Source organism: Teleopsis dalmanni, chromosome 1 (genome assembly GCF_002237135.1).
Source record: "Teleopsis dalmanni isolate 2A chromosome 1, ASM223713v2, whole genome shotgun sequence".
In the NCBI taxonomy this organism is placed as follows: domain Eukaryota; kingdom Metazoa; phylum Arthropoda; class Insecta; order Diptera; family Diopsidae; genus Teleopsis; species Teleopsis dalmanni.
The window spans coordinates 62,946,319-62,953,329 of record NC_051846.1 but is presented as its reverse complement, the minus strand read 5'-3'; the positions used below and the strand labels follow the sequence as shown (position 1 = coordinate 62,953,329).

General features: G+C 30.3%; 1 protein-coding gene across 1 annotated transcript in view; it reads left to right on the top strand.

The window, feature by feature from the left end:
* The window catches only part of LOC119682658 (tetratricopeptide repeat protein 27-like), a 22,980-nt gene that overhangs the window by 13,733 nt on the left and 2,236 nt on the right, over positions 1 to 7,011 (top strand). The window lies entirely within an intron of this gene.

The following is a 7,011-nucleotide window of genomic DNA, read 5'->3' as shown; positions in this document are numbered from 1 at the left end:
AAGCCAGGATTGACGGCCAGGAACGTTTTTATGTATGTTTAATGGGATTGGTAGGGAATCATTTACTATGACCTGCTTTCCTACGGCAAAACTCTTTAGGAAAGTCGTTGATAGTAGATCTGTTTTGTGAGATTACTAATTCTATATTAGTATTTATCAATATGGCAATTCTTTTGATTTTTTTGTGCGTAATTCTTTTTGGCTAAAGTTTCTCCCAGCACCTTTACAGTATTCTCCTACTTTATACTAAAGTACATATATTTATACTATATATATATATTTATACCAAAGTTACTGTTTAACGAAATCAACTCTTTTATTTTGCAATGTTTTATATAAATCATACCAATTGTTCACAAATGTTCGAATTATGTATATTAAATGTTGACAAATATCTTATGTGCATTGGTACTTTGAAAAGCAGCCTGTATTCTTTTAAAAGGCGTTACTTATATATCAGGCAAAGAACTTTATAATCCAACTATCTAAATATAATTAATTTATATAATAATTATATTAAATATATGTACGATAATCTAAATCTATAAGTTACTGAAAATTTTAGTTTTAAGCATTTGACATAGAATAAGAATTTGTTTTAGAAAATCGTATCGTGACTTGCAAACCAGCATGATCCATAAGCATCTTTGCCTGATATTTGTTCTTTTTCATGCTTTTTTATTATTCATTATTTTTTATTATTTTGTTGTTTTCATCTTTATTTGTACTTTTCTCAATTGAACATAAAAGAAAAATATTAAAGAGCGGAAATCGAGTTCAATGCAAGCACATAAATGCCTATTGAATGGTTCGATCGCAAAGGGCTGCGTCACTTAGGTCTGATCGCATTGTGGATGCTGCTGCAATTATGCCAGTTTCTTTAGCAGAATTCGCGCATGAAATTCAAAGAAACACTTGAATGCTTTAATTCTAAACTCTTTTATGTCAGTCGCATGTCTATTTTCGTATTATCTGTACGGCGTATCTTGTAGATAGCATCTTTTGCGCTTTGTGGCACATTTTGGTACATAAGAGAACACAGAAGATGTGCGCCATACTGCGCAGCGAGCATTGATTTTGCCGTTTTTGAATGGCTTTTTACGTCTTCGATGATCGATCAAAGGTGCGCTTTCAAGTGCTGTAAATATGCAATTATGACGACAGGTTTACAGACTTTTTATCTTTTTTTATCTTGTGCCAAATTAGTTTTGAAATTACATTTTCACACACATACCTACACATACCAATATGTATTTTTATATTTGTTATTAGAAAAATATTGCGCAAATAGTCATATACGAGTATATTTGAACGAATGTGCCCACCAAAGTATCCCAGAAAAAAATGTTGACCCAAATATTTTGATATAAAAAATATGTTCGAAATTTTTTTTCCAGATAAGATCAGAAGCGTACTAAAACTATTACTTTGTTTTTTTTTTTTACTTGTTGCAGTTGTAAAAATATCATAAATGTTTTTCCAGCGAATGTCATAAAAGCGACACTAAATCATTTGTCGGAAGCTCTGAAAAAAGCGTAAAAATTCAGTGTCGACTTCGTTTGTCAAAACTATTTTTATTTGTCACTGACAGCTGCACAAGATGTCATGACAATTGTTTTATAATTACCCACCATGAAACCGCAAACAAATAAAATTGTTAAGTAAATTACTTAATTTAAAAATGCTTTACTTAAATGGAGTGAACTTAAGTACCGCCACCATTCAAAGAAACTACAACGCTCAAGTGAATTCGTAATTAAAATGTTTGCTTAGATTAGACAATGAATTACTGCGGCAAGGCTTGAATTGTTGGAGTGGAAGTGAGCTGCAGTTGTAATGGAATCACTCTTCACTCTCCAGTTGAGGAATTGTGGAAATGGAAAAAAATGAAACTTAAAACTAAGAAATTAAAATATTTTATGGCACTTACGTGATAAAATCATTAAAGATATGTCATTTGGTCTGCGAAAATAAAAACAAATTAGCTAAGTCACTCATCTCATGACGACGCTCATAAATTAAAAATTGAATAAAAGAAGTTTTATTGAACAAAATTTGCAATTCAAATTAGTTGGAGTTAAAGTTATAATCTTTAACATAATCTGATTCTAAGTTAATGACTTCATAAAATAATTATACCGTTTAAATGTAGAGCGATCCTTAAAACCGATTCTAATTACGAGCCATTGTCATTCAGTTGTACATCTCTGGGATCTACGTGTTTATGTACGCACCATACTTTAACGCAAACATAGTTTAATTTTACTATAAAGTCTACTACAAATGGTTCCCTAATCACTAAAGTGGTAGATACTAGACCAGTAGGGTCCATCAAGATTTATTTTTATGATTTGCGTTGAGGTCATGAGAAAGAGAGAGAGAGAATAGCGTTTCTGGAACCTCTGTTTCTCACATATGAAGTCAACAATTTTTTTGAATAAGTTTTCTATCCTACGCAGCATGTAAATTAAAATGCTTCCGCCAATATCTCAGGCTCATTGCAATAATAAAACCATAGACTAGCATAGCCTGACTTTAGTAATTATAGTAAGATGACTGGATTTAAAAAGCTTGCTATAAACTCTAAGTATTGTAAATTACGCCAAGTAGTTAAACGATTGCATTGTGTATAATATGATTATAATATAAAAGTGATGTTAGGTGTTCCTTAAGGAAAGGCATAACAATATGCACTAGAATTATCCACTTATTACCTAATCATGTTAGGAATAATTGTTCGGATTGTTTCAAGCAAAATACTTAAAACTTGTGACTTATAATTCCTATTGTCAACATGACCAATTTATAAAACTTCATATATTAGTTTAGTTAAGAGAAGGCTGAGTTTCAAGATAGCCAATAGAAATAAATGAACTAGGTACAATTGATATAAGATGTATGTAGGTTTTTGGGTTATGTGGGAAATAAACCTGAAATTGATTGGATTGATTTGAGGTAATTTCTCTTAGAAATTTTCGTCACTGTAAGTTATGGACGTATAGAGGAAAAATAAAATATTAAAAACATTAAAAGCATTTACCAAATATAAGCAATATGGAGAAGTGTTAAAAATTTGGCAGTAAAATACTGTGTTTATGTTTACTGCTAATTACACATCCATTGTGAATAGTCGGCTTTTGTAGGTGTAAACTGAACTTACTAAATAGAAATAGAAGTATTCTAAAAATGTTCCTTTCTGAGAGCTATTTTCAGATTTTTCAGAAATTTGGTTAAAAAAATAAGAGGTGTTTTCTTATGATTTCCGTCTTTTTAAGGCTCGTATTTCTTTTAAACTCGAAATGAGATTTTGATCTTAAATTCTTAGGACCAATTTAAGGCTAATACAAAATAAATATGTTAGTAACTTGTTCCTATTGAAGAAAGTTTACAGAAACGATTGTCCAATCAACTTGTATTAGAGATTATAACAAATTTTAAAGATATTAAAAAAATAACATTAAATATAACACGACGATTTGATCTCAGATGATATATCATAATAATGGTATATTTAGGAAATAAAAATCTATGAATTATATTATAACTGCTGTATAAAATTTTAATTAATATTGATTAAAAAAAAATCAGTATTAATATTTTCATACCTGTCAACAATTTTACTTACAAATATATAACTATAAAGTCACATATGGTATGCTACATATGTGTAAGCTTGCACCGATTGAAGGGATTTTAGTTCTGTCACAAAACCTCTGAAAATTGAAGAGAGATTAAAGTGTCACCCAAATAAATACTTGCATGTGTAAAATACGTAAACTCAGTGACATTTTCATTAAACATCAACAGCTCTGACTTAACATCACAATGATTATTTAACGATACGAAAGTCAATATGCAGATATCGCACATATTTTACGCATTCACCGTATATGCGGAGACACAGATACTCACACACACATTCATACTCGATATCGTTCGTATATTGACACTACTATAGTGTTTACAGAAACTCTTCAGAAATTGTTGTTGACTCAACCTTAAATAAATAATAACATTATTTGTATTGTATATTTGTTGTGCGCTGGGTGTTGAAAATATTAAAAGTTGCCGCTTAAAAGTGTTAAAAATTTTTATCACTTGCAATACAATTTGTTGTTGTTTTAATGTTTCAGTCCACAATTGACTAACCGAGTGGCGTTTTTTATTTTACTTGTAAATAAACAATACTGACACCAAAAGCGAATGGACAGCCTCATGTGTGGGTACCCTTTCAAAGAGAATGTTTCGAAGTTACCCATAAATAAATAAATTTTTACATAATGGATTGAATGATTCTTACTACAATTGTATACTTGCAACTTTTTTATAGCTTTGTTTATCCTTTAACTTTTTTGAAGATATATTGTATACATACCGACTTAAATTAAAAAATAAAAGCCGTTTAAGTGTAGTTTCATTGATGTCCGTTCTGGGTTTTAACCCTTATGGACATATTAAACTCGTTTATGAAACATTTTTTTCGGGCTAGATTAAATAGTGTATTAGTCCTTGATTTGATATATTTTATGACCATTGCTTATGCTCACATCGTAATCATTTAATTAACGTTATCAATTGTTTATCAGAACTAAGCCGACTTATTTGCGGCTGGCTTTTAAAAGTAATGATGTTTACTTTCCAGTTGAACACTTAAGTGTCTTTGTGAATACTTTAAAAAAAATTTATAGAAACTAACTTTTTACATTTTACTTTAATTTGATTACTTCAGTGTTTGGTGTTTAGTTTAGGAGCTTATTTATTATCTATGTAAACAAGCTTTTATTGCTCATGTAAACAGTAAGCATAAAATGCAGTGAAAGGAAATCAATAAAATTGCTTGATTTCACTATGTAGACGAAATTACTTTTTAAACGAAATTCAGACCACTAAGAATTTATCGAAGCAATTGATATTATCACCAACCACTATGATAAATTGAAAACGCGATCAAGTCCACAGTTTATTAGCCAAATACATTACCGCCCATATTTTTTTTTTTGATTCAAGCATTGTTATTTCGCACAATACAAACAACTCGATACATTTGAGTCAACTATTCTCCGACTTTTTGAAGAAGTCCAAATAATATATTTTTGATCGATTGTTCTCTTATTGGAGAACCAATTTCAACACAACCATTTTATGGTTTAAAATAGTAAATGATGACTTAGGACCAAGTCAAGCAAATATACAGACTTATGAAGCATTTCATTATAATATTCATAAAACTTTAGCGTAAGATTGGTTACAGTGGTAGGCTATCAGATAACTTCTATGTACCTCAATTAGCAATTTTTCGCCGTTTACCCACCACATTCATCGTAAGAACCTCTTAGATACAAAAATATAGATTAAATCCATCACGTCGAATTTCGATTATTTAAATATGTCTTTCGCCTTTACCGAAGAACAGTATAATAGGCTGTCAAAGAAGACCTTCCTAAAAAGCTTCTGGACGCCGAAGGTGAGCAATCATAGATAAAGCGTTTTATGGTCACTATTTCCTGCAGATTTACACAACTTCTGCAGTAAAGATTATGAGCAATGCGTAGTTTCTCTGCCTGGGTTCCTATACTCCATTGACCTGAGAGAACTGCAGTCAGCCTTGCAGTATTCACACGATCTCTTTTGATGATTTCCCAAGGTCTAGTTGGGAAGATAACTGGGAAGTTGCATATGACTTAAGTGCCTTCCATTTGTTATTGCTGTGTTGATAAAAGTATATGTAAGTAATGGTCTCAAAGTCAACATTAACTGGATGCTGGGGAAGCATCCAGGGAAGCACCAGAGCTATATAAACTGTCAGATTTCTTGTTCCCTTATTATACCTATAATATATTGTTTAAACAACCGTAAAAAGCTGCAAACATTTTTCATCGGCAAAAGGTGATCTATATCTATCACTTTATTTGCTGCCTTCGTTGATTTGCTGCACATTCTTCAAAAGTAATTTACCCAATGATCACCTTGACTGTTCCTTCATATTCATTTGAAGGATGAATCATGAATGAATATGTAAGTATCATATTCATACTAACAGGATAAATGGATCAGAGAAAATTCAGTTGGATTAAGTTCCAACGTTATCAAATATTATTTTAAAATCGTTATGCGGTCAAGTTTAAGGACCAGACGTGTCATTCATTTTGTCGATAGCTTTATTACAAGCATAGTTTTTTAAAACTAAATAAAACCACTATGCCAAGCCATATGCCTATGGGAACAATAAAAGCTCGCTAACTTATACTCTTCAATTAGTTCTGGGTTTTTAGCAAAGAAGATTCAGTTGGATGTCTCAAAAAAATTACATCCCAAACATATGCACGGCCAAGACTATGGTCTTTGTTTTATTCTGCAAATATTACAGCATTGTTCACTTTACGGTCTACAGAAATAAATTATTTGACTATTTTATTTTTCATGGCAATCAACTTACGGAATTGAAGTAATATGACATTACACTATTAAAACTGTGTGCGAGTTCGAGTAAATTGATGATAAATTGAGAGAAATAGTGAATTATGCCGGTATGGCAGCGAATGTTGGTATTTAACAGAATTTCGAGTAGAGCAAATTAGATAAAAATTAAGTAAATTAGGTATTGCCAATGTGAAAACTTTAATAAAAAAATAAATAAATTTGGAAACTTTTAACCAAAAATAATAAATAAGTACAATAAATAAATAAATATTTACATAAGTTAAGTGCAGTGCAAAAAATCCCTAAGAAAATTCAATTTACTTTATCTCAATTTACTTGAACTCGCACTCAACATAAATATTGATATTTTTATATATATATAATATATATTATATATAGAATGTATATATTCCTATATATATAATACTTCATTCACGAAATCCCTTGACTATAACATTTTTTTGTTATTTGTTGCACAGCAGATGCACTTGCTATGATGTAATTAGAAAAACATATAAACCACAGCTATATATTCAGCTATATGCGATAGAGTTCATATTAAAAATTTACAATAAAATTAAAATAACTAAA